This window comes from Schistocerca serialis, chromosome 5 (assembly GCF_023864345.2).
Source record: "Schistocerca serialis cubense isolate TAMUIC-IGC-003099 chromosome 5, iqSchSeri2.2, whole genome shotgun sequence".
NCBI classification, from domain to species: domain Eukaryota; kingdom Metazoa; phylum Arthropoda; class Insecta; order Orthoptera; family Acrididae; genus Schistocerca; species Schistocerca serialis.
The window spans coordinates 794,860,939-794,888,747 of NC_064642.1; the positions used below are offsets into that span (position 1 = coordinate 794,860,939).

The following is a 27,809-nucleotide window of genomic DNA, read 5'->3' on the forward strand; positions in this document are numbered from 1 at the left end:
AATTAACGTTACAAGTTAACATATTGTACAACATTTTTCACTAATATGTAATATTGCTCATTATAATCACATTGGAATGTAAGAAAGTTAAAAATGCATAAATTTACAATAAATATTAACCATTTCAAGAAATTTCTAAGCTCATTTTTCTTAATAAATACGGTTTTACCAGTTGGCATGGGTACATCCTAAGATTTAGGAACGTCTCTAGGTAAAAGTTCTAAATCTATGCAAATTTCGGCCTTTTACCACGACGTGATGGTAAGTTTTAGGTTTCACCAGTTAATTCTATGATTTACCAATCATCTTACTTTCACAGTAACATATATACAAATAAAGGCAGATGTTAATAAGGGCATAGCACCTCGGTACGCACGGCAATCTTTGATCAAGTCACAGATTTTGCAATCCTCGCTCGCCTTAGGTATCGATATCCTCATAGGTTGTTTACTCACTCAGGTGTAGGGTAAACAAGTATACACAACGTTGCCTTCAAGCGCATCTGGAGCATCGTATTTGTAGCTGAAAAGGTGGGTGCTTGCGTTTGGGATATAAGCTACATATTATTATGTGTATTTAATTAACCCACTGGATCATATGCGTTTCAGTGTAGATTACAATCTGGAGTTTGCATGTCTATATGATAGAAACTCAGTTATTGAATATCATATGCTACTGTAGATATTTTCTTAGAAATTTATCAGAAGCCTTTTTATTTGCAATGCATTTTATGTCTTATAACTTCTTGAACAATTTTATTCTCATAGCGTGTGCACCTTTCTGACACATAAACTGGCTGAGTTAACATGAAAGCTTCCTTTTACTCTTGTGTTGTGAATGTGTATGCGTGAACAGTCTTCGTCATACTGTCAGCCTTCGCCACAATTTTTGGATAGAATGTGATATATGATAACTGTCTCCCATCGAAATCTTGCTCTGCTAACAGAACACTGTGTAGCAGCATTTGATGTCGGAGTTGGATTGCTTCGTGGTAATCTACATGAGTAATGGTTTAGCCAATATATGTGAAGGCGAAATAAATTTATGTGGCAATAGATTTATCCGTAGCGTAGTCCGATGTCTACGTTCGCGACATATATAACGCACATTTCATTATAAAAACTCCAAGATAAACTAATAAAAATTGTTTTACATAACATAAAATATTTGACGAATATGCCCTATACTAACTACGAAAAATGCAAGAGATGGTCCCTATGTAATACTGACTCTGAATGGTCGAAAGGAACACCTAAAGGACTTGACATTTGGCAAAGCTTGTAAATGATGTCGTGCTTGAGAGATCAATTTTGTTAGGAGAATGTTAGAGATGCAAGATAGGAAGAAGGGCAGCATCAGTTGTACATTTTTAATCTGCTTATTGCAGGTTGATTTCACTGCTGTTTAGCTATCTTCGCTGCAGTCTTATCCAAGTCATGATGACTCATTGTAAATGTCATTGTTTCTTAATGTGATGTCTATGGGAGTACTATGTGTGATTCTGTTTATGATGAGTCATCCTGTCTTGGATATAATTGCACTGAAAATAGCAACACAGTAGCTAAAATCAATCTACAGTAAACAGATTAAAAATTTACAACCAGTGCTGCCCTTCCTCCTATTGGATCTCATGAACCATTTTGGTGCCTGTTGGGGATATACTTCCTACTAAATGTTTTTCTGTACAGCATTTAAAGGAATACTGTAGGCACAAACAAAGTTGACACTCTGGCGCAGTGGCTGATGGGAGCAACTTCAGAGGCATTTCCCTTTTACAGCTGCTCCCATCAGCCAGTGCACCGAGTGTCAGCTTTGTGTGTTTAATGTGTGGTATCACTTCTGTACACCCCTGGCATTTAGTGGCAGTCCGCTGCACCAACTGTAGTTTCTGTTTGTAGTGAAATATATCCTTCAGGACTGTGGGAAGTATATATCCCACCAAACAATGGTGTTTTAATGATTATTGGGAAATATTGATGCCACCAAAATAGTATCTGGAAGGGGCTCGAGAAGTATATTTTCCACAAAATTAATCTGTCATTTGTGGTCCTTGGGAAACATACTTACACCAACTTAGGGGTATCCCAAAGCTTTTGGGAATACTTCTTCCCACCTCTGTTTATGCCTGACTCCTTGTGCTAGTACACTGCACCAGGTGTATGAAAACTGCTACAACGATCAGTTTTTGTTTGTCAAGGGATCACTATTGTTGTTGGAACACACTGCTTCACTTCTGCAATATACATTATTGTGACCTGTATCAGCTCATTATTGTGTGATAAAGTTTCAAGGATTGTTTTCACATTGTGGTAGGTAAACTTATTTTTTAAATAAAGTAGGTAAAAAGAAAACACAAAGGGGAAGTGGGAAATCCATTTACCACCACAGTTTTAATACCTCACAAAGTTGCTGTGGTGATATGTGTACCAGCATAGTTTTTGGTCCTAAATCACAAAAATTAAATTATCAAAAAATAAATATAGCCAGTTGACCACAATTCTAATACGATAGCAAAAAAAAAAAAAAAATCTTTTCTGATGCAAAAAATGTGTCCGCGAAACGGTTAATAAGCTTATGTAGCAAGTTGTTTCTGATGGAAACAAACGTGAAGGGTGTTAAAATTTATCATGTTGATTCCTTTAGTTTAGTCCTAAAATGTGCATGCTATTTACTGTTTTTTTCTTTTTTTGTGTATATTGCTTTCAAAACTGTGTAAATGCCCTTTTAATTAACTCAGTGGATAGAATTCTGACTTCCTAAACACTGCTGGGAATTAATTTGGTTTAATTTTGATAATGAACTTTATCAACTTATTGTTCATTACTTTATCCAGTATATTGATAAAACTAGAGGATTTGTAGTTGATTGACAGATAATCATTATATCTTTCTCACTAGCTGTGAAAGTAGTTTTTACTTGGATATTTTAAACACTCACAGAAAAGCCACCTGATTATAGTGCACAGTTTCATATGGGTGAGGAAGAGGCACAATCAGTTTTGGTTTTCTGTGTGGGATATGATCTGTTCCTGCTGAGTATGTTTTTTTTTAGTTCTTTCAAGGCCATTACAGATCAGTCATAGGTTGCAATTTCACATATCTGCTTTGACCCATGACTTAAGTGTGTTGAATGTCGAATCAAAGCCGGCTGCGGTGGCCGTGCGGTTCTAGGCGCTGCAGTCCGGAACCGCGGGACTGCTACGGTCGCTGGTTCAAATCCTGCCTCGGGCATGGATGTGTGTGATGTCCTTAGGTTAGTTAGGTTTAAGCAGTTCTAAGTTCTAGGGGACTTATGACCTAAGATGTTAAGTCCCATAGTGCTCAGAGCCATTTTTTTGTCGAATCGAAACACCATTTAAATTTCAATTTATTTTATTTGATCAACCAGCTTCAGCACTACATTACAGCATCTTCAGGCCCAATGACTGACATGTAGGAGGAATCCCATTTCTGGTCCAGCCGAAATAAGTGCCAGCATTCAGTGACTGGTCTCCGTAGATTTCTTCATACAACGCTGATCCCTTCAGTCATCGCTGTGTTGAGAATAAATCTATAGATACGATCACTGAATGCTGACCCTTATTTTGGCTGGACCATAGGTGGGATTCGTGTTATACATAGGTCAGCGGGGCTGAAATGACGTAACATAGTGCTGACATTGGTTGCTCAGATAAACTAACAACTGGAAATTCAAACAGCTGGAGGTTTTTCTTTTTATTTGACATCTTCTATTGAACAGCCGATGCCCCACAACCATCTGTATAAAGATGATCTGACAGAGACTTAAGTATGTTGTTTCGTGTGAAATCATTGAGGCTTTGAAACGGATTGTGTTTGTAGAGGGCATGCTGGAGGAAGTAGTGACACACGCTAATGTTTTTATTGATTTTATTTTATGGGGAATGGGGGAAAGAAATACAGTTGAAGAAGAATGGGTAGCTTTGAGGAATGAAATAGTGAAGGCAGCAGAGGATCAAGTAGGTAAAAAGACGAGGACTAGTAGAAATCCTTGGGTAACAGAAGAGATACTGAATTTAATTGATGAAAGGAGAAAATACAAAAATGCAGTAAGTGAAGCAGGCAAAAAGGAATGCAAATGTCTCAAAAACAAGATCGACAGGAAGTGCAAAATGGCTAAGCAGGGATGGCTAGAAGACAAATGTAAGGATGTAGAGGCTTATCTCACTAGGGGTAAGATAGATATTGCCTACAGGAAAATTAAAGAGACCTTTGGAGAAAAGAGAACACTTGCATGAATATCAAGAGCTCAGATGGAAACCCAGTTCTAAGCAAAGAAGGGAAAGCAGAAAGGTGGAAGGAGTATATAGAGGGTCTATACAGGGGCGATGTTCTTGAGGACAATATTATGGAAATGGAAGATTATGTAGATGAAGATGAAATGGGATACATGATACTGTGTGAAGAGTTTGACAGAGTACTGAAAGTCAAAACAAGGCCCCGGGAGTAGACAACATTCCATTAGAACTACTGACAGCCTTGGGAGAGCCGGTCCTGACAAAGCTCTACCATCTGGTGAGCAACATGTATGAGACAGGCAAAATTCCCTCAGACTTCAAGAAGAATACAATAATTCCAATCCCAAAGAAAGTAGGTGTTGACAGATGTGAAAATTACCGAACTATCAGTTTAATAAATCACAGCTTCAAAATACTAACGCGAATTCTTTACAGACGAATGGAAAAACTGGTGGAAGCCGACCTCGGGGAAGATCAGTTTGGATTCTGTAGAAATGTTGGAACACGTGAGGCAATACTGACCCTACGACTTATCTTAGAAGAAAGATTAAGGAAAGGGAAACCTACATTTCTAGCATTTGTAGACTTAGAAAAAGCTTTTGACAATGTTGACTGGAATACTCTCTTTCAAATTCTGAAGGTGGCAGGGGTAAAATATAGGGAGCGAAAGGCTATTTACAATTTGTACAGAAACCAGATGGCAGTTATAAGAGTCGAGGGGCACGAAAGGGAAGCAGTGGTTGGGAAGGGAGTGAGGCAGGGTTGTAGTATCTCCCCAATGCTATTCAATCTGTATATTGAGCAAGCAGTATAGGAAACAAAAGAAAAGTTCGGAGTAGGTATTAAAATCCATGGAGAAGAAATAAAAACTTTGAGGTTCGTCGATGACATTGTAATTCTGTCAAACAGCAGAGGACTGGAAGAGCAGTTGAACGGAATAGACAGTGTCTTGAAAAGAGGGTATAAGATGAACATCAACAAAAGCAAAACAAGGATAATGGAATGTAGTCGAATTAAGTCGCGTGATGCTGAGGGAATTAGATTAGGAAATGAGACACTTAACATACTAAAGGAGTTTTGCTATTTGGGGAGCAAAATAACTGATGGTGGTTGAAGTAGAGAGGATATAAAATGTAAACTGGCAATGGCAAGGAAAACGTTTCTGAAGAAGAGAAATTTGTTAACATCGAGTATTGATTTAAGTGTTAGGAAGTCGTTTCTGAAAACATTTGTATGGAGTGTAGCCATGTATGGAAGTGAAACGTGGACGATAAATAGTTTAAACAAGAAGAGAATAGAAGCTTTCGAAATGTGGTGCTACAGAAGAATTCTGAAGATTAGATGGGTAGATCACATAACTAATGAGGGGGTATTGAATAGAATTGGGGAGAAGAGGTGTTTGTGGCACAACTTGACTAGAAGAAGTGATCGGTTGGTAGGACATGTTTGGAGGCATCAAGGGATCACCAATTTAGTACTGGAGGGCAACATGGAGGGTAAAAATCATAGAGGGAGAACAAGAGATGAATACATTAAGCAGATTCAGAAGGATGTAGACTGCAGTAGGTACTGGGAGATGAAGAAGCTTGCACAGGAAAGAATAGCATGGAGTGCTGCATCAAACCAGTCTCAGGACTGAAGACCACAACAACAACATTTTATTTTTTATTTATTTATTTACTTTTTAAGTGATGGTAATGCTGCAGTGGAGTTTTCCCTATGTAGTTTTTTGGTGATTTTCGAGGTTCTTGATTGCATGTAAAGTGGTTATTTAATTTCAGTAGTTACTGGATAACAATTTCTTTTTTTGGGGTGGGGGGCTTTTAGTTTTTCTTTTGAAATTTATTTGTTGAATTAATTTTTGTGTTTGTCATTCATTTTTAGGTGTAATCTAACCATTGAATTCAACGTTTGTTTGTTGTTGGCTGTGATAGTGCAGGATATGGGTGCCACCACAAAGTTTTAAAGTTGTACGGTGTAATTTTCCAGTGTGTTCGGTGTCACCAGTGTGGTGCATCGATGCAGTTAACAAGAGGTCCTGATTATTGAACGGAGAACTTTATGTGTTGGGGTAATGTTTGGAGATCTGTTTAGAGATTTCTGGTTAAAGCAATCTAGGTTAGCCTTGCAGGATATTGTGTTGTTAACTAGCCATTGGTGTTATTGTTATTCTGTTGCATGCACGATAAGAGTGTGACTGATAGGTGTGACCTGAGTTGCTATTCTTTTTGTCGTGAGGTACATAATAAGGTTTTTTTTTTAGTAGAGGTGTATTTAGAGGGCTGGGAGTAGTTGTAGAAATTCAAGAATTGCAGTTTGAGAAGATTAAGAATGAGAGGGGTGATCATCCTATGGAAACATGGTGGAGGCTGTTGTCTCCAGGGGTGGGTGTTCATATGTGGTTTTAGGGTGGGTTAATAGAGAAGTGTATTGCAGAGGGGTCAGCTATAGTTGGATTGTTTTTCTTCATTTAGGGATTTGGGTATAGGGGTTTTCATCATTTAACTGTAAATCGTAGTGTAAAGACTATTCAATGAGGGACACATTAAAGATCTGGTGTATTTACCACCTCTATCATGTGATGTAGCAGAGCTCCAGGATAGAATACGGGAAGCGACTGCCACAATCGATGTTGCCATGCTGGGATGGCTCTTCAAAATGCAGTATGTATGACATTTGTACAGTGTTTAGTTCTTGTGCAATAAATAATTGGAAGTGTTCCCAGACTTTATGTAGAACCTGTAAGTGCTGAATTTTGTATCAGCAGACCAATTATCTCTCATTGGTGATGAATTAAAGTAGTTTATGCTATCGCGATGAAAATTCCTGCACTTGGAGCGTGCTGTTCTTTAATAGTTCTGAAAGTAATCTTAAATATTCAAGCTTCACGGTCATTGAATTCTGTATAACTTTTATAGACGACATGAATTTATGTGTACTGTGGAACTTCAATTATACGCCCTCCAATTTTATGTTTTTTGTGATTCTATGCCATAAATTCATATCCCCTGTGAAAAACACTTAAGATCAATGCTAAACATTCCTTGAGTTTGCATTTCTTCCCAGTAAGGTTGCCTCAATTCTAAGTTCCTACCTGATGTCCTGCTTGGCTTCATAACGTTTTCTTCCTATTGACATTTGATGTGACGCAAAAGACAGATGGTTTGTACCACGGATGGTGGTGGAGTTAAGGGAATATTTTAGGCAGTTGCGGTGAGGTAAGACGTGAGAAAGGAAATGCTGATGTAATCCATGATCAGTGTTGCCACCACAACTTCCGACATTTAGCTTAACCATGCAATTATGATACAGCTACTGCTAGGTTGCAGTGATAATGGAAAAACAAGACAGTTGACACAAAGTGTTCTGGACCTAATCAATACATGACAAAGAGGTTCAGCCACCACCTTTTCTTATGCCATTTATAACTTGGTCTCAACTTTTTGTATTTCCGATGTGCTGTATTCAGCAACAGTATCAATTGTCAACCTTCTAAATTCAAACACTGAATGTGGAAGAATATGCTTGATCATAATAGAGGGAACATCACCCATTTCTGGCTAATGAACTCTTATTGGCTGGTGAGCTGTTGTTGGCTGGTGACTTGTTAAGTCACCCAATAGCCAGCACAGCCACCACACCACACTAACACATGTAAAATGAGCTTGCCTACTGGACATGTGAAGAGGGGGAGTGGTCCTTCAACAATGGGAGTGCAGTTAGGCATGAAAACATTTTGTGAAGTGCTGCAAATATATTTCTTGTGCAGATGATGTGCTATCACAGAGATGTCACATGGAAATAGAACAAGGGTTTTGCAATAGCACATTTTTAAAGACTTTTGTGTTCAAATCTGATATGATACAGTTGCAACAACTATGTACACTACTCATGTATACACTTTGGACCATGCACACCACACACTGTAGATTGTAAAGACTGGCACCAGTGATGGAGGGCGTGTTGCAAAACTGTAGCACTTGAGCTTTCTTTCACGTTTACATTTTAGCCAGTATACAGAAATTCACTGAGCCAACTTCTAACAAGCTTGTATTGGCAGCTGGGGAAGTAAACGCATTATTTCATGTCTCTGTTTCTCTAATCAAGCCTAAAATAACAATTTAATGCTGGTGAGCATATGAAGTGCGGCTCATGAGAAAAGCATTAAGCAGTAACAATGATGGTGCCAAATTTTGTCATTGAGAAGATGTTCACATTTATTTTTATTGTTTAACCCCTTAGCTGCTGTAATGTTTTTGGTTTAATTCAACATATTTGTCAACTTTTGCTTTTTTTGTGGGTGAGCCCGAAGGATGATATCTCAAAAACGCGTGTGTTGAATGTGTAATTTGTGGTCATAGCATGTCAGAAAATAGCTCGATTACCTTGTACCCTGGTACCAATTTCAGTTTTTTGATGAGTTTTTACTTGCCGTTGCACATCTGTGATTTTTTAAGAACTGACGAAATTTGTTCCCACAAATTATAGTACAAACATTGTATAGTACATTTAATTTTCTTCACCTAGACAGATTTTATAGGAAGTATTGCAGGGGATTGTGATTTTTTATCATATACATGCCAATTAATTGTGATTTTGCTCTTATTTTGGGAGGCTTTAGCATTTTCCTCGAGTCTGAATTTTCCTCAATTTTTTCTTTTTTAAGACTGGGCTGCACAAAAATGTAAAATAGGGGTTTCAGTATATCACTCAGTATTTGGCCCATCTCTGATTGATTGGTCCTTGTTATAAGATTTATAGGGTGATTGATTCTGTGGATACTGGATGTCAGGTGTGTCCCATAACATAATGACAGTGTGCCTTGTGACGACATAAACACACAAAAGGAAAGAGAACAGAACACTGGCAGTATTTCTTATGTGTCTTTAGTAGTTTTTGGACTATAGGTTGTGGTGACAGTGTAATTTGAGGTCTGTGTTAGGTTGAATGGTGGAAGCTTGGTGGTGACATGGTATCAGATGCTTCTGTCAATCCAGATTTGCTGTAACAGTAAAGTTGTATGGCCTGATGAAGTTCAATACAGTGGTCTACTCTTTACATTTACTAAGGAAGTAAAATGTAAATGTCGTGTGACAAGGGCCTCCTGTTGGGTAGTTTGCCGGGTGCAAGTCTTTCGATTTGACGCCACTTTGGCAACTTGCGCATCAATGGGGATGAAATTGTGATGATTAGGACAACACAACACCCAGTCCCTGAGCGGAGAAAATCTCCGACCCAGCCGGGAATCGAATCCGGGCACTTAGGATTGACATTCTGTCGTGCTGACCATTCAGCTAACGGGGGCGGACTAAGGAAGTAAACATTACAGAATACCGAAGACCTAATAGAACTTACCTTGTTTGAGAACCATTCCATTTTCTCCAGAAATTATGCTAAATTTTCTGATGGGGAATGGGAGGCCTATACAGCAGCTATAATTAAGTTTTTGATTTTTATTGCTGCTATTGCAAAATTGTTTTCACTGCTCTGGAAGTACAGTTGATATCTTAATGACTTCTGTATCATAGATTGCTACTTACTGTAAAGGAGACATGTTAAGTTTGCAGGCACACACAATTAAGACAAAAGACAAACACACACCATTCATACACACATGACCACCACCTCCAGCATCTTTAACTGGAATGCTGGAGCTGATTGTCAAGTGTGCATGAGATGTGCTTGCTTGTGTGTATGAATGGTGTTTCTCTTTTGCTGATTAAGGCTGTGGCCGAAAGCTTTATGTAAGCATTTTTTAACTGTGCCTGCCTGCAACTTAAAATGTCTCCTTTGTGGTAAGTAGCAGTCTGTCTTTCCCTACATTGTTGATGTTGTGGATTGGCAAGACAGCCAACCCACTATGAGAGGAAGCCGAAAGGCACGCGTTTTAGCTCACGCAGGCTGTCGTGAGGTCTGGAACAGGTCAAGGAAATGAGACTAACAAAAAACGTACGTAGCTGCTGCAATATTAACTTTAATCCATAATTGGTGAACATCGCTCTTGACAGTACATGGTTTACAGCATCAATAGTAACTGGTAATGGCGCTTTGCTAGGTCGTAGTAAATGACGTAGCTGAAGGCTATGCTAACTGTCGTCTCGGCAAATGAGAGCGTAATTTGTCAGTGAACCATCACTAGCAAAGTCGGCTGTACAACTGGGCGAGTGCTAGGAAGTCTCTCTAGACCTGCCGTGTGGCGGCACTCGGTCTGCAATCACTGATAGTGGCGACACGCAGGTCCGACGTATACTAACGGACCGCAGCCGGTTTAAAGGCTACCACCTAGCAAGTGTGGTGTCTGGCGGTGACACCACAGTTGATGTTCCCCTATTTGACTTATATATGTCAGACTTGAAAATAGTGTTAAGGGAAGGAAAGTAGATGTATATGAGATGAGAGAAATAATGTTGTGAGAAGAATAAGACTACCCACAGAATGATTGAAGGCAATAAAAGGCCTCTGGGGAAGAAAACATTTTCTCTCAATTATTGAGATGCTTGATAAACACAGTATAGCAGCACTTGGGGAAAATGTGTTATTAACCACCAGCTGTTTATTATGAACCTATGTGTGTACCAGCTTCAGTTATAGACCATCATCACAGGATGCAAAGTGAAAACAGATAAAGTTAGAGCATATTTCAGGTTCCTTATGACCTCATGTAACATCAGTGTTACCAAAGTGGAAGTGTATAGTCAATAGTAGAGTGCAACATTTCCAATAATTACACAATATCACAGTTACTGTGCAACTATTGTAAATGCTGCGCTTTACCATTGACTTTCATTGTCACGATGTTACATGAGTCGCAAGGAACATGAAATATGCTTTCATCTGATCTATGATCATGGTCTGTGACTGTTTATAATAAACAGCTGATGATTAATAATGCGTTTGCTCAAGTACGTAACAGCTGTTGGTTGTCACTTAACCAAAATTTTAAATCAGATGACTTAACTGTTCCACCTGGTATGCAAGATTTATGAGACAGGCAAAACAATTTAAGAAGAATGTAATTGGTTGCAAAATGCTGACATGAATTATTTACAGAAGACTTCAGAGAACATCAGATTGATTTCTGAAGAAACATACGAACGTGTGAGGCAGTACTGATCCTACGATTTCTTCCAGAGAGCAGTTCTAAGATCTGAAAGACATGAGAGGGAGGCACTGGTTGAGAAGGTAGTGGGACAGCATTGTAACCTATCTGCACTGTTCTTCTGTCTGTACATTGAACAGGCACTAAAAGAAACCAAGAAGAAATTTGGAAAGGGAATTGAAAGTTCAAGGAAAAGAAAACCGTTGTGGTTTACTGATTACACTGTAATTCTGCCAGAGAGAGAAAAAAGGACTAGAAAGAGCTGTTGAGTGGAACAGGTAGCCTTTCGAAAATAGTTTTAGGATGAACATGAACAAAAATAAAATGAGGAAAATGGATTTTAGGTGAATTAAGTCAGATGATGCTGAAGGAATTAGATTAGGAAATGAGATGAGTTTTGTTATTTGGGCTACAAAATAAATGACGGTGGCCGTAATAGAGAGGATATGAAATGCATATTACCAATAGCAAGAAAATCATTTCTGAAGAAGAAAAATTTGGCAATTTCAAATTTAAGTTTCGGAAGTCATCTCTGAAATTGACTGTGTGGAGTGCAACCTTGTATGAAAGTGAAAAGTGGATGACAGGCAGGGCAGACAAAAAGATAATAGAAGTTTTCAAAATGTGGTGCTATAAAATAATCCATGATGATTAGATGAGTAGATTGAGTATCTAATGTCAAGGTACTGAATCAAATTGAAAAGAAAAGAAATTTGTGACGCAAATTGACTAAAAAAAGAGATTGGTTGATAGAACATATTCTGAAGCACCAAGGTATCAGCTAAAACTGTAGAGAGATGAAGGCTTGACTGTAGTAAGCAGGTGCAAATGGATGTAGTTGTTTTGGTTGTACAAAGATGAAAAGGCTTTCACAGGGTAGCACAGCATTGAGAGTGTCATCAGGCCAGTCTTGGGACTGAAGGATAAAACACCACCCTCAGGGGCTCACCACTCTTTGGTGAGTAGATGTGTGGTTAGAAGGGGGGGGGGGTCCAACCTTTGCTGCACCACTTCCTCTTTCTGTGCCGCAAACCTATTCTTCACTACCTCATACCTCCTCTGACTTTCCGCCAGATGGCCGGCCCTTTTGGTGCAGACCATAACCTGGACTTGATTCCTGATTTTGGTCTTGATTTCCAGCTTCATTCCCAGAGCTATCTTCACCTCCCAGTAACAATTATGTGGTCCCCATTATTGCATTTGACCTGTCATCTATTCCAAATTTTACAGAACTGTGTGTTGTGCAGGCAAGTTCACTCGCTGTGGTATATGCGGTGCCTCGCTGGGGAGCTTTCAGAACGAGTCTGGTGACCAGTGTCCTGGTGAAGGCCGGAGCCCCTCCATTGAAGATTAGGTGTGCACAACTGCTCGCCAGTTACTTTGCACACATTCATATTTCTCTTGTGCGTCTGTATTACCGCGTTGGCGGCCCCAGGTCAGGGCTTACGATTATGGTTTGCGTCCGGTCCCTTCTGTCTGAATTGGAGTCCTTCCCCTTACCACCTTTCCTCGAGGTACACCTCCATGGTGTACACCTAGGCCGAAGATTCTTCTGGAACTTTCACATGGCCCTAAGGAGTCCGTTAGCCCTGCAGCTCTCTGTTATCACTCCCTCTTGATTCTCGACATGTACCAGGGCCATGAAGTGGTTTACACCGAAGGCTCGATGGCTGATCATTACGTAGGCTTTGCGTCATGGAGGACATATTGAACAGCACTCTTTGCCAGATGGCTGCAGTGTTTTCACTGCAGAGTTGGTGGCCACATCTCATGCTCTTGAGCACATCCACTCGTGCCCTGGCGAGTCATTTCTCCTGTGTACTGATTCCTTGAGCAACCTGTTAGCAATCGACCAGTGCTTCCCTCGCCATCCTTTGGTAGCATCCATTCAGGAGTCCATCTATGCCCTGGAGTGTCCCGTTGTTCAGTGGTGTTTGTGTGGACCTCAGGACACATCAGAATCCCAGGCAGTGAACTTGCCAACAGGCTGGTCAAACAGGCTACGCGGAAACCACTCCTGGAGATGGGCATCTCCAAAACTGTCCTGCATTCTGTCTTACGCTGCAGGGTTTTTTGGCTTTGGGAGATGGAGTGGCATTACAGGTACACAAAACAAGCTGCATGTCATTAAGGAGACTACGAATGTGTGAAAGTCTTCCGTGCGGGCCTCTCGCAGGAAATCAGTTGTCCTTTGCCGGCTCCACATTGGCCGTATGTGGCTAACACGGTTACCTCCTCCGTTGCGAGGTCCCACCTCGGTGACACTGTGGCTCACAAATGACAGTCGTCCACCTCTTGCTGGACTGCCCACTTTTAGCCACTCACCAGTGGACTTTTAACTTTCCCAACACCCTACCTTCGGTGTTGGGCACCAATGCCTCAACAGCAGCTTTAGTTTTATGTTTTATTCGTGAGGGTGGGTTTTATCATTTGATCTAAGTTTTAGCGCATGTCCTTTGTCCCTCTGTGTCCTCCACCCTAGTGCTTTTAGGGTGGAGGTTTTAATGTGTTGCAGAGTGGCAGGCTTCTCCTTTTAATTCTCATGGTCAGCCAGCCATGGTAATCTGCTCTCTTCTTTTGATGTCTTCTACATGTTTCTTACATCTCTCTGTGGTTTTCTTGTCCGAGTTTGTCCATTTTAGTGTTTGTTGTCCTTCTGTCATTCTTGTGGTTTTCTCCTTTCTTCCAGCTGTGTTCTGTATGTCTCAATTATTTTACTCCCAGCCTTGTGGAATTATTTTAATCGGAACAAGGGATCGATGACCTAGCAGTTTGGTCCCTCCCCCCTCTCCTAAACCAACCAACCAACCAACCAACCAACCAACTATCACAATTCAACAAAACCCAATATTTTAATTTCACAAAATGGGCATATGATTAGTGAAACTGAAAAGCTGAAATCTGTAGGTGTTCAGATAGATAGTAAACTGTCACGGAAAGCCCATGTTCAGGATCTTGTTCAAAGATGTAATGCTGCCATTTTTACTATTTGAGTGGTATCTGAAGTAAGTGATTGCTAGACAGCAAAAGTAGTCTACTTTGCATATTTTTATTCGCTTATGATGTATGGTATTATATTTTGCGGTAACTCTTCCCATTCTCAAAGGACAGTTTTGGCTCAGAAACGGGCACTTCGGGCAATAAGTGGTGTATGTTTGCGAACCTCTTGTCGACCCCTGTTCATTAGTCTGGGTATTCTGACATTGGCCTCTCAATATATATATTCTTAATAGCCATTTCTCGTTAACAATATCAGCTTATTCCCAAGAATTGGCTTTGACCCAGTTAATACTATGCAGGAATCCAATCTGCTTTTGTATCATACTTCCTTGACTCTTGTGCAGAAAGGTGTGCAGTATGCTGCTGCATCCACTTTCAATAAATTGCCACAAGAATTCAAAGATCTTTTCAGTAGTTGCAGGGGCAACAGTCTGGATGATTGACTGATCTGGCCTTGCAACACTAACCAAAACAGCCTTGCTGTGCTGGTACTGCGAACGGCTGAAAGCAAGGGGAAACTACGGCTGTAATTTTTCCTGAGGGCATGCAGCTTTATTGCATTTCTTGGGTAAAATCTTCCGGAGGTAAAATAGTCCCCCATTTGGATCTCCGGGCAGGGACTACTCAAGAGGACGTTGTTATCAGGGGAAAGAAAACTGGCGTTCTACGGAACAGAGCGTGGAATGTCAGATCCCTTAATCGGGCAGGTAGGTTAGAAAATTTAAAAAGGGAAATGGATAGGTTAAAGTTAGATATAGTGGGAATTAGTGAAGTTCGGTGGCAGCAGGAACAAGACTTCTGGTCAGGTGAATACAGGGTTATAAATACAAAATCAAATAGGGGTAATGCAGGAGTCGGTTTAATAATGAATAAAAAAATAAGAGTGCGGATAAGCTACTACAAACAGCATAGTGAACGCATTATTGTGGCCAAGATAAACATGAAGCCCACGCCTACCACAGTAGTACAAGTTTGTATGCCAACTAGCTCTGCAGATGACGAAGTAATTGAAGAAATATATGATGAAATAAAAGAAATTATTCGGATAGTGAAGGAAATTCTGGCCCTGGAAATGTCTTACAATTTAAAACCTGGTTCCTAAATCTCTGTCTTACCATTATGTAATCTATCTGAAACCTGTCAGTATCTCCAGGCTTCTTCCATGCATACAACCTTCTTTCATGATTCTTGAACCAAGTGTTAGCTATGAGTAAGTTGTGCTCTGTGCAAAATTCTATCAGGCGGCTTCCTCTTTCATTTCTTACCCCCAATCCATATTCACCTACTACGTTTCCTTCCCTCCTTTTTCCCACTACCGAATTCAAGTCACCCACAACTATTAAATTACTATGTCAGATGTGGACTCTGATCACAATCTATTGGTTATGAACTGTACATTAAAACTGAAGAAACTGCAAAAAGGTGGGAATTTAAGGAGATGGGACCTGAAAGAACCAGAGGTTGTACAGAGTTTCAGGGGGAGCATAAGGGAACAATTGACAAGAATGGGGGAAAGAAATACAGTGGAAGAAGAATGGGTAGCTTTGAGAGATGAAGTAGTGAAGGCAGCAGAGGACCTAGTAGGTAAAAAGACGAGGGCAAGTAGAAATCCTTGTGTAACAGAAGAAATACTGAATTTAATGGATGAAAGGGGAAAATATAAAAATGCAGTAAATGAAGCAGGCAAAAAGGAATACAAACATCTCAAAAACAAGATCGACAGGAAGTGCAAAATGGCTAAGCAGGGATGGCTAGAAGACAAATGTAAGGATGTAGAGGCTTATCTCACTAGGGGTAAGATAGATATTGCCTACAGGAAAATTAAAGAGACCTTTGGAGAACAGAGAACCACTTGTATGAATATCAAGAGCTCAGATGGAAACCCACTTCTAAGCAAAGAAGGGAAAGCAGAAAGGTGGAAGGAGTATATAGAGGGCCTATACAAGGGCAATGTACTTGAGGACAATCTTATGGAAATGGAAGAGGATGCAGATGAAGATGAAATGGGAGATACGATACCGCGTGAAAGGTTTGACAGAGCACTGAAAGACCTAAGTTGAAACAAGGTCTCAGGAGTAGACAACATTCCATTAGAACTACTGACGGCCTTGGGAGAGCAAGTCCTGACAAAACTCTACCATCTGGTGAGCAAGATGTAAGAGACAGGTGAAATATCCTCAGACTTCAAGAAGAATATAATAATTCCGATCCCAAAGAAAACAGGTGCTGACAGATGTGAAAATTACCGAACAATCAGTTTAATAAGTCACGGATGCAAAATACTAACGCGTATTCTCTACAGATGAATGGAAAAACTGGTAGAAGCTGACTCGGGGAAGATCAGTTTGGATTCCGTAGAAATGTTCGAACACGTGAGTCAATACTGACCCTACGACTTATCTTAGAAGCTAGATTAAGGAAAGGCAAACCTACGTTTCTAGCATTTGTAGACTTGCTTTTGACAATGTTGACCGGAATACTCTCTTTCAAATTCTGAAAGTGGCAGGGGTAAAATACAGGGAGCGAAAGGCTGTTTACAATTTGTACAGAAACTAGATGGCAGTTATAAGAGTCGAGGGGCACGAAAGGGAAGCAGTGGTTGGGAAGGAAGTGAGACAGGGTTGTAGCCTATCCCCGATGTTATTCAATCTGTATATTGAGCAAGCAGTGAAGGAAACAAAAGAAAAATTTGGAATAGGTATTAAAATGCCTGGAGAAGAAATAAAAACTTTGAGGTTTGCCGATGACATAGTAATTCTGTCAGAGACAGCAAAGGACTTGGAAGAGCAGTTGAATGGAATGGACAGTGTCATGAAAGGAGGGTATAAGATGAACATCAACAAAAGCAAAACGAGGATAATGGAATGTAGTTGATTTAAATCGGGTGATGCTGAGGGAATTAGATTAGGAAATGAGACACTTAAAGTAGTAAAGGAGTTTTGCTGTTTGAGGAGCAAAATAACTGATGATGGTCGAAGTAGAGAGGATATAAAATGTAGACTGGCAATGGCAAGGAAAGCGTTTCTGAAGAAGAGAAATTTGTTGACGTTGAGTATTGATTTAAGTGTCAGGAAGTCGTTTCTGAAAGTATTTGTGTGGAGCGTAGCCATGTATGGAAGTGAAACATGGATGATAACTAGTTTGGATAAGAAGAGAATAGAAGCTTTCGAAATGTGGTGCTACAGAAGAATGCTGAAGATTAGATGGGTAGATCATATAACTAATGAGGAGGTATTGAATAGGATTGGGGAGAAGGGAAGTTTGTGGCACAACTTAACTAGAAGAAGTGATCGGTTGGTAGGACATGTTCTGAGGCATCAAGGGATCACTAATTTAGTATTGGGGGGCAGCGTGGCGGGTAAAAATTGTAGAGGGAGACCAAGAGGTGAATACACTAAGCAGATTCAGAAGGATGTAGGTTGCAGTAGGAAGTGGGAGATGAAGAAGCTTGCACAGGATAGAGTAGCATGGAGAGCTGCATCAAACCAGTCTCAGGACTGAAGACCACAACAACAACAACAGCAGTAATTCACATGCTTTCAAATTGAAACTGAAAAGTTTTCTCATGGGTCACTGCTTCTATTCTGTCGTGAGTTCCTTGAAAAATTAAGCTGGTTCCTGTGTTATATTGTTGATTGCATTTAAATAAACTTAGGACTTGTCTTTTTTGGGTTATAAGCATTTTTTTCTGTTATTACTTTTATGTTGTAATTTCATGTACTGGCACATTCCCTGACCTTGAGATTTGCTCCTCAATGTGGTCCTATGGAACTAGACGTGTAAAATAGAAAATAAAATCAAGTACCTGCTCCTTGGTAGCCCCCTGACCACGCAGTGATCGCATTCTGGGTACCTGCTCTGCACACTCCCCATGTGTGCCACGGAGTATGTGCCCCGTCATGACTGGGACATGGGTACTCCTGGCAACGGATTAATGGCCAGGTAGCCATTGCTGTGGCAGGTGGCACGATTCCAGATTTGAAAGACGTCGTACGATGTAACAAAGTATGATCCCAGTGCATTCCCTTCGCTGGCCATGCAATCAAAGGACTGCAGGACTTGATGATAAGGAGCAAATCCTCCCACTAATACCTGTGTGTACCAGGACCACTGGTGACACCTTTTTGACCACAAAGGCCTGCCCAGTCATAAGTGCTGCTCTGTTGTGGAAAGTTGGGTGACATTCTTGTGACTGTCACTCCCTGCAAGTGTCTTAATATGGTCCAGGCTGTCATCTTTCTCTGTGATATGCTTTTGCAATCTGACGATGAGCCGTGGGCCAACTTAGAGTTACAGGATGTGCATTTCATGCATCGTGTCCATTGCGGGTTATACATTGCCTGAGAAAGTCAAGGTGATGGTCTACTGGTGTGATGTGAAATCTGTGTTTCTCCTCCCATGAGAGGCTTCAGGTGTATGAAGTTCAGATGCATGTCTCTGTGTTGCATTGCTGCCCCTGTCTGCAGGGATTGTGGCTGTCCACTACACACAAATGTTCTGTGTGTCCCTCCCTCCATCTGTGTAAACTGTGGCGAGCTCCACTCTCCCTGCTCACCAAATTGCTCCATTTTTAGGTGTGAGAAGAAAATCCTGGACAAGCTGTCATATAAGGGGGCCAGAAAAAAGTATGTGTTGTCATCCAGGAAACATGATTTCCAGCAACTCGAATTCTCCCCTTCATGGCTAATGAGGTTATTTTAAGAACTGTACCGACTATGAGAGGGTATCAGGTGGAGTTTGCATGTATGTGCTGGACCCTATACACAATGCCTTGATCTTTGGAGGCTGTGGCTGTTCTGGTAAGGGCACATCAGGATTTTACCATCTGTAATGTTTATCGTCCTCTCAGTGATGTCGTGTCCCATTATGTACTGTCTGCATTATTGTCTCAGCTGTCCCCACCTTTCCTAGTCTTGAACGACTTCAACATCCACAACCCTTTGTGGGGTGGTACAATGATCACTGGCTGTGGTAAAGAAATCAAAACTTTACTTACCCAGTTTGATCTTTGCCTCTTGCCCTCATACACTTCAGTGTGGCACATGAGACTTATTCAGTTGTTGATCTTTCCTTTTTCCAGCCCTGATCTTCTACCATCTATCTACTGGACAGCCGAGGATGGCCTGTGTGGTAATGACCATTTCTTGATCTCCCTGTCCCTCCCATCCCGTCGATGCCCACCCAAAAGGGTTCTCCGTAATGCAGACTGGGATAGGTTCACCTCTGCCCATACTTAGCTCCCCATTGCAGGGCAGTATGTATGCGGCTGTGCAGCATACGATGGCAGCCATTCTTTTGGCATTCAACCAAGCCATTTCATCTTCCTCGTCTGAAGATGGTACCTTGGTGTCCCCAGGGACTGCTGCTTCTATTAGAGATCGAGATCGTAGGAGGGCTTTCCAACACTGTAAGCAGCACCCTTCACAGGAGCGCCTCATTGCCTTTAAACGGTTCTGTGCCCTCATCTACTATCTCATAGAACAACAAAAGCAAGAATGCAGGGAGCAGTATGTTTCCACCTTTGGATCACATACCTCTCTATCACAAGTATGGGCAAAGATCAGATGCCCCTATGCTTCCAGTCCGCTGCAGGTGTACCAGGTATTTCCTTAGATGGTTCCAATTATAACGATCAAGATGCTGTCACTGAACATTTTGCTGAGCATTATGTTCGTGCATCTGCATCTGAGAACTACCGCCATGCCTTTCAGCTAATTAAACAGCAGGTGGAGAGAATGCACCTATATTTTATTACCCGCCACCTGGGGCTCCATTAAGCAAATGGGAACTCTCCAGTACTCTAGTCCATTCCCCCATACGGCCTCAGGGCCAGACTGCATCCACAACCAGATGCTGAAACACCTCTCCTAGAGATGGACAGTTACCACCCACTCAGCCTTACTGACATGAGTGGGGTCTCCGGGATCCACTCCCGATTTTTGTCTAGAACTTCCTGTTGCACCATATGTTCTGGGTTCAAGTGAGTGCTTCACTCAGTACCCCATATCTAAGAGAACAGGGTCCTGCAGGGCTCTGTACTAAGAGTTAGCCACTTTCTGGTGGCCATCAGTGGTCTAGTGGTGGCTTTGGTGTCTTTGGTATCACCCTTCTTATATGCCAATGAATTTTGCTTTCAATATTTCTCCTCTAGTATGTGTGTTGCTGAGAGTCACTACAGGTCACCATAAGAAAGGTGCAGTCGTGGGTTCCCAACCATGGCTTTCGGTTTCCTGCCGCAAGACTCATGTCACACACTTCTGTCCATTGTACTGCCCACCAACACCCAGAGCTTTACCTTACTTCTTGTAGTTGAAACGCACCAGTTTTTGGGAATGGTCTTCAATTCCTGACTGACGTGGCTTCCCCTACCTTCGCTAGTCTAAGCGAAAATGCTGACACACCTCTATACACTTCACTGCCTCAGTAACAGTATCTGGAATGCAGACCACTCTACCCTTTTGCTGCTCTACAAACCCCTGATTCTGTTCTGTCTTGATGATGGGAGTCTTGCGTATGGTTCAGCATCACCCTCAGCATTGTGAATACTGGACCCCATTCATCATTGTGGAGGCTGAGTTGCGACAGAAGCCTTCCGAACTAGCCCTCTAAACAGCCTACTAGTCGAAACTGGAGTCACTTCATTACCTATGAGGTGCCAACAACAGCAGCTGGATTATGCTATATGCGTTCATATAGCATAACTACTGTGTCCTTTTTCCTAGAATGGAACTCCAACTCACATAACAGCGACACAGGACTGATTTTACAAATGCTGCCCGCATCCAGTGTGTCTGTTCGGAACTCCAGTTTCCTCCACTGTCACCTGCCCACATGGCTTATATCCCAATCTCAGATTTGTATCAAAGTATGGTTTGGCCCAAAAGATTCTGTTGACCCCATGATTTTTTGTTGCCTGTTCTCGGCTGTTCTAGAGCCATATCTGAGTTCTTGGTAGAAGGTAAGGGAAGCCACGTCAGTCAGGAATTGAAGACCATTCCCAAAAACTGGTGCGTTTCAACTACAAGAAGTAACTGATCGTCTAGGTAAAGCTCTGGGAGTTGGTGGGCAGTACAATGGACAGAAGTGTGTGACATGAGTCTTGGGTAAAATATTCCGGAGGTAAAATAGTCCCCCATTTGGATCTCCGGGCGGGGACTACTCAAGAGGTCGTCGTTATCAGGAGAAAGAAAACTGGCGTTCTACAGAACAGAACGTGGAATGTCAGATCCCTTAATCGGGCAGGTAGGTTAGAAAATTTAAAAAGGGAAATGGATAGGTTAAAGTTAGATATAGTGGGAATTCGTGAAGTTCGATGGCAGGAGGAACAAGACTTTTGGTCAGGTGAATACAGGGTTATAAATACAAAATCAAATAGGGGTAATGCAGGAGTCGGTTTAATAATGAATAAAAAAATAGGAGTGCAGGTAAGCTACTACAAACAGCATAGTGAACGCATTATTGTGGCCAAGATAGACAGGAAGCCCACACCTACTACAGTAGTACAAGTTTATATGCCAACTAGCTCTGCAGATGACGAAGAAATTGAAGAAATGTATGATGAAATAAAAGAAATTATTCAGATAGTGAAGGGAGACGAAAATTTAATAGTCATAGGTGACTGGAATTCGGTAGTAGGAAAAGGGAGAGAAGGAAATGTAGTAGGTGAATATGGATTGGGGGTAAGAAATGAAAGAGGAAGCTGCCTGATAGAATTTTGCACAGAGCATAACTTAATCATTGCTAACACTTGGTTCAAGAATCATAAAAGAAGGTTGTATACATGGAAGAAGCCTGGAGATACTGACAGGTTTCAGATAGATTACATAATGGTAAGACAGAGATTTAGGAACCAGGTTTTAAATTGTAAGACATTTCCAGGGGCAGATGTGGACTCTGATCACAATCTATTGGTTATGAACTGTACATTAAAACTGAAGAAACTGCGAAAAGGTGGGAATTTAAGGAGATGGGACCTGAAAGAACCAGAGGTTGTACAGAGTTTCAGGGGGAGCATAAGGGAACAATTGACAAGAATGGGGGAAAGAAATACAGTGGAAGAAGAATGGGTAGCTTTGAGAGATGAAGTAGTGAAGGCAGCAGAGGACCTAGTAGGTAAAAAAACGAGGGCTAGTAGAAATCCTTGGGTAACAGAAGAAATACTGAATTTAATGGATGAAAGGAGAAAATATAAAAATGCAGTAAATGAAGTAGGCAAAAAGGAATACAAACATCTCAAAAATGAGATCGACAGGAATTGCAAAATGGCTAAGCAGGGATGGCTAGAGGACAAATGTAAGGATGTAGAGGCTTATCTCACTAGGGGTAAGATAGATAGTGCCTACAGGAAAATTAAAGAGACCTTTGGAGAACAGAGAACCACTTGTATGAATATCAAGAGCTCAGATGGAAACCCAGTTCTAAGCAAAGAAGGGAAAGCAGAAAGGCGGAAGGAGTATATAGAGTGCCTATACAAGGGCAATGTATTTGAGGACGATATTATGGAAATGGAAGAGGATGTAGATGAAGATGAAATGGGAGATACGACACTGCGTGAAGAGTTTGACAGAGCACTGAAAGACCTGAGTCGAAACAAGGCCCCGGGGGTAGACAACATTCCATTAGAACTTCTGACGGCCTTGGGAGAGCCAGTCCTGACAAAACTCTACCATCTGGTGAGAAAGATGTATGAGACTGGCGAAATACCCTCAGACTTCAAGAAGAATATAATAATTCTGATCCCCAAAGAAAGCAGGTGCTGACAGATGTGAACATTACCGAACTATCAGTTTAATAAGTCACGGATGCAAAATACTAATGCGTATTCTCAACAGATGAATGGATAAACTGGTTGAAGCTGACCTCGGAGAAGATCAGTTTGGATTCCGTAGAAATATTGTAACACGTGAGTCAATACTGACCCTACGACTTATCTTAGAAGCTAGATTAAGGAAAGGCAAACCTACGTTTCTAGCATTTGTAGACTTGCTTTTGACAATGTTGACCGGAATACTCTCTTTCAAATTCTGAAAGTGGCAGGGGTAAAATACAGGGAGCGAAAGGCTATTTACAATTTGTACAGAAACCAGATGGCAGTTATAAGAGTCGAGGGACATGAAAGGGAAGCAGTGGTTGGGAAGGGAGTGAGACAGGGTCGTAGCCTCTCCCCGATGTTATTCAATCTGTATATTGAGCAAGCAGTGAAGGGAACAAGAGAAAAATTTGGAGTAGATATTAAAATCCATGGAGAAGAAATAAAAACTTTGAGGTTCGTCGATGACATTGTAATTCTGTCAGAGACAGCAAAGGACTTGGAAGAGCAGTTGAATGGAATGGACAGTGTCATGAAAGGAGGGTGTAAGATGAACATCAACAAAAGCAAAACGAGGATAATGGAATGTAGTTGATTTAAATCGGGTGATGCTGAGGGAATTAGATTAGGAAATGAGACACTTAAAGTAGTAAAGGAATTTTGCTATTTGGGGAGCAAAATAACTGATGATGGTCGAAGTAGAGAGGATATAAAATGTAGACTGGCAATGGCAAGGAAAGCGTTTCTGAAGAAGAGAAATTTATTAACATCGAGTATTGATTTAAGTGTCAGGAAGTCGTTTCTGAAAGTATTTGTATGGAGCGTAGCCATGTATGGAAGTGAAACATGGACGATAACTAGTTTGGACAAGAAGAGAATAGAAGCTTTCGAAATGTGGTGCTACAGAAGAATGCTGAAGATTAGATGGGTAGATCATATAACTAATGAGGAGGTATTGAATAGGATTGGGGAGAAGGGAAGTTTGTGGCACAACTTAACTAGAAGAAGGGATCGGTTGGTAGGACATATTCTGAGGCATCAAGGGATCACCAATTTAGTATCGGAGGGCAGTGTGGCGGGTAAAAATCGTAGAGGGAGACCAAGGGATAAATACACTAAACAGATTCAGAAGGACGTAGGTTGCAGTAGGTACTGGGAGATGAAGAAGCTTGCACAGGATAGAGTAGCATGGAGAGCTGCATCAAACCAGTCTCAGGACTGAAGACCACAACAACAACAAATCCGAGTTCAAAAGTGGTATTCACAGATGGCTCAACAGTCGACTGGTGAATAGGGTTTGCAAACACACATGCACAGTGCTGTCAACTCCACTCTCTGCTAAACAGCTGCAGTGTCATCACTGCTGAATTGATGGCCATTAAACTAACCCTTAGCCATGTTCATTCTTGCAATGGCAAGGCTATCCTAATCTGTAGTGACTCCTTAGCAGCTTTCACACTATAGACCAGCACTACTCTCCTCACTCACTGGTTGTGGCTATCCAGGATCTTGTCACTGACCTCCAACAAGCTGTACGACCAATTGTTTTTGTTTGGACTCCCAGTCGTGTTGGTTTTTGCAATATGATTGGGCTGACCTATATTCCAACGTGGCCACCAGAATGTCGATTTGGATGTTGGGGTTCCAGAAGCAGACCTTCAATCATTTATATGCCATCAGTTGCTGGAAGTCTGAACTTGGAATGGTCTGCCTTGATCTCCCCAAACAATGTGAGGACAATTAAGGAGATCACGACCATGAGGCAGTCTTCCTTGCATGTCTCTCGCAGGGAATCCACTGCCCTTGGCGACTCTGCATTGGCAACACTTGGCTGACCCGTGGCCACATTCTCTGCCGTGAGGATGCTGAAGCAGAGCCCACCTGACAGTGGCCTACTTACTCAAAGACTGCTCTAATTTGGTTGCTTTGAGGTGACATCGTAATCTTTCTGACATGCTGTCTCTGGTGCTAGCAGACGACGCCATGCAGCTGATCTGGTGTTAAGTTTTGCCCTTGAAGGCTGTTTCTATTCATCCCTTTAAGATGTGGCATTTTTGCCTCATTGACTGCCTGAGGGTTTGGTGGGGCACCCCACCACCCCTCTCCTGCTCCCCTGCCCCTCCTCCTCCTGGGTTCCCTTGTCGGCCCTTGCTCTGTGGCCCAGCCTTTCCACCTTTTTATTCTCTTTATTCTTTTTCACTTTTCGGGTTTAATGCCTTTGTTGCTGACCTTGTCTTAGCTGTCTTTTTTCTGGGCCTTTATCTCTGTTTTTTATTGTGTTAGTTATACTTAATAAGGCTTTCCAGTATTTGCCTTTCACGTCCTTCCTTTGATGACCACTCCTGGTTTGCCAGTTAACAGATGAAGGTGCTGATGACCTTGCAGTTTAGTCCCTTTCACTCCAAACCAACCAACCAACCAACCAACCAACCAACTACAACAATGATGTGCCATTGTTAATGAATATGCGAACTTCTCTGCCGTGACTACCGGAGCTATAGTTGCGGCTATTTTACCTGAAATTTTGCAGAGAGATTGAATTTATTATGTTGACATGAAGCCAACATTTGAAAAGACTAATTATCAAAACATCATCTACTGCAGAAGTTAATAATATGTTTGTTTCTAATGGTGTCAATTTCTCCTTAGATGGTCTCCTTGTCCAACATCAGTTCTTATCTTGAATTTTCTGGACAGATCTGTGAATTTTACTTTGGATGTCATATTGGTCAGTTTTTCTTTCAAAGAGTTCAAGATCTTATCTACACCCAATTTGGTTCATGTGCAGAAGAGGGAATATTTGCCTACGAGTTGGGCCTTTTGGAAGTCAACAGATTTCTACTTGAGGTGAGGCTTTGTTGGATATGAGTTGGGGAAATAATCATCTGGATCTTCTCTTCAGTTGGTGAGAATCTCAGAGTACAACTTCTCTTCAGGCTGAGGAGTTTGGTGAAGTATTCTGAGATTGCTACCCTGCAGTCCTTCTTACTGAGTTTAAATTTCCCATCTGGTCCATGGAGGTGAAGTTTCTGGGCCAAACAGGCAGTTACTGGCAGGTGGATAGTTCAGTGAAGGTCTCTGTTGGTTTTCTTCTGTAAGGCCCTTTCGATGATGTCCTTGTACACTCTTTTTTGGGTTTTATGATGACCTTGGCTGTGATTTTTCTGATTGTTAGGAAGATTGTATGATTAACTGTCCTTTTATTGGTGTGTCACTTGAGCCACACTTGCTTGTATACTCAATCACCTTGCCACATGCTGTTGTCTGCCACAGATATTTGTTCTTCTTGGCTGCTGGGATAGTAGCAATTGCAGCATGTCATGGTTTTTTGTAGTTGTTAGCTAATGTGTTGGTGAGAATGTCATTATCTTGCAGACAGGCTGAACTGAATCTCTGAATTGTGAATTTATTGCAGTTATTATTTCTGTGCTTTGTGAGTGGGAATTAATTTCCTCTGACCAGTGACTGATGTTGGCACTTCTCAGTACCTTCATATTGAGTATTTTATTGCCATTTTTCCTGCTAATAGCAACATGACCCACTTGAAACACCCCTAATTTAGTGATCAAACAATGGAAAATCCAGGATGGAATGTGACAATATTATGAAAAGGAAAGTTGCAACTCATTATATAGCGGAGATGCATCTCCCTTAATGTAGTGTTGTGACATTTCCATGTCTTTCATGGGAAAATGTTCAAATGCTGTAGATCTAGGGACCAGCTTATAGTTTCTGCACAGGTGTACCGGTCCTGTTTCTTCTATTGTGGGCGGGGTACTCTCCAGCTATTCTTGAGTTTCTTCTCCTTCTCTATTGTTTCCTACTTATCCATTGTTTCTTCTAGTTTCCATGTCTTTCATGGGAAAATGTTCAAATGCTGTAGATCTAGGGACCAGCTTATAGTTTCTGCACAGGTGTACCGGTCCTGTTTCTTCTATTGTGGGCGGGGTACTCTCCAGCTATTCTTGAGTTTCTTCTCCTTCTCTATTGTTTCCTACTTATCCATTGTTTCTTCTAGTTCTCTCCAGAGGTTTTGTACTTTTTCAATATCCTTCCTGTCCATATCATTGGAGGGAGCATGGAAGTTAATGATTGTATAGGCTTTATTGAGAGCTGTGAAGGATATGGCACATGTTCTTCCATTTGTAGATGAGAAAAAGTTATTCTATCACTGACAATGAGAACTGTACCCAGGTGTGGTATGTTCTTTGTCATTCTGGTAACTGTTCGTCCTTTGTAGATTCTATAGCCATGTGACTCCATCGCATCTTCATCTATGAATATAGTCTCTTGCAGTGCTAGTATCAGAATAGTGTGTTCATGAGAATGTCTGAAGTATATTTCAGTTTCCCTGGTTGTAGGTGGGAAATGATGTTGGTGGTTGTCTGGTAGTTCATTTGTTTCTTGTTCTTGTAAGAATGATGAGGCTCTAAAGAGTATGTAGGTAGGCTTACCCCAACATATGTGAATGTTGACTGATTACCACATGGTGTATACATTCCGTTTGTTGTTTGTCCATGTTACTAGAAGTGTGAAAAAGTTTGCATGTGGTTACCTGAAGGGAACATTATGTTAACTGTGAAGGTTTTAAGCCTAGAAGCCACCAGTATTGATTGGTTTGCTAACATAGTTTTCAGCTGGGATTG

General features: G+C 41.2%; 1 protein-coding gene across 1 annotated transcript in view; it reads left to right on the forward strand.

Moving 5' to 3' along the window:
- The first annotated feature begins 375 nt into the window (after window positions 1-375).
- LOC126481025 (ribosome biogenesis protein SLX9 homolog) overlaps window positions 376-27,809 on the forward strand; it is a 75,129-nt gene continuing 47,695 nt past the window's right edge. Inside the window, exon 1 of the mRNA XM_050104488.1 lies at window positions 376-530. The gene's annotated coding sequence lies outside the window, so the exon portion shown is untranslated. The remainder of the gene's footprint in view (window positions 531-27,809) is intronic.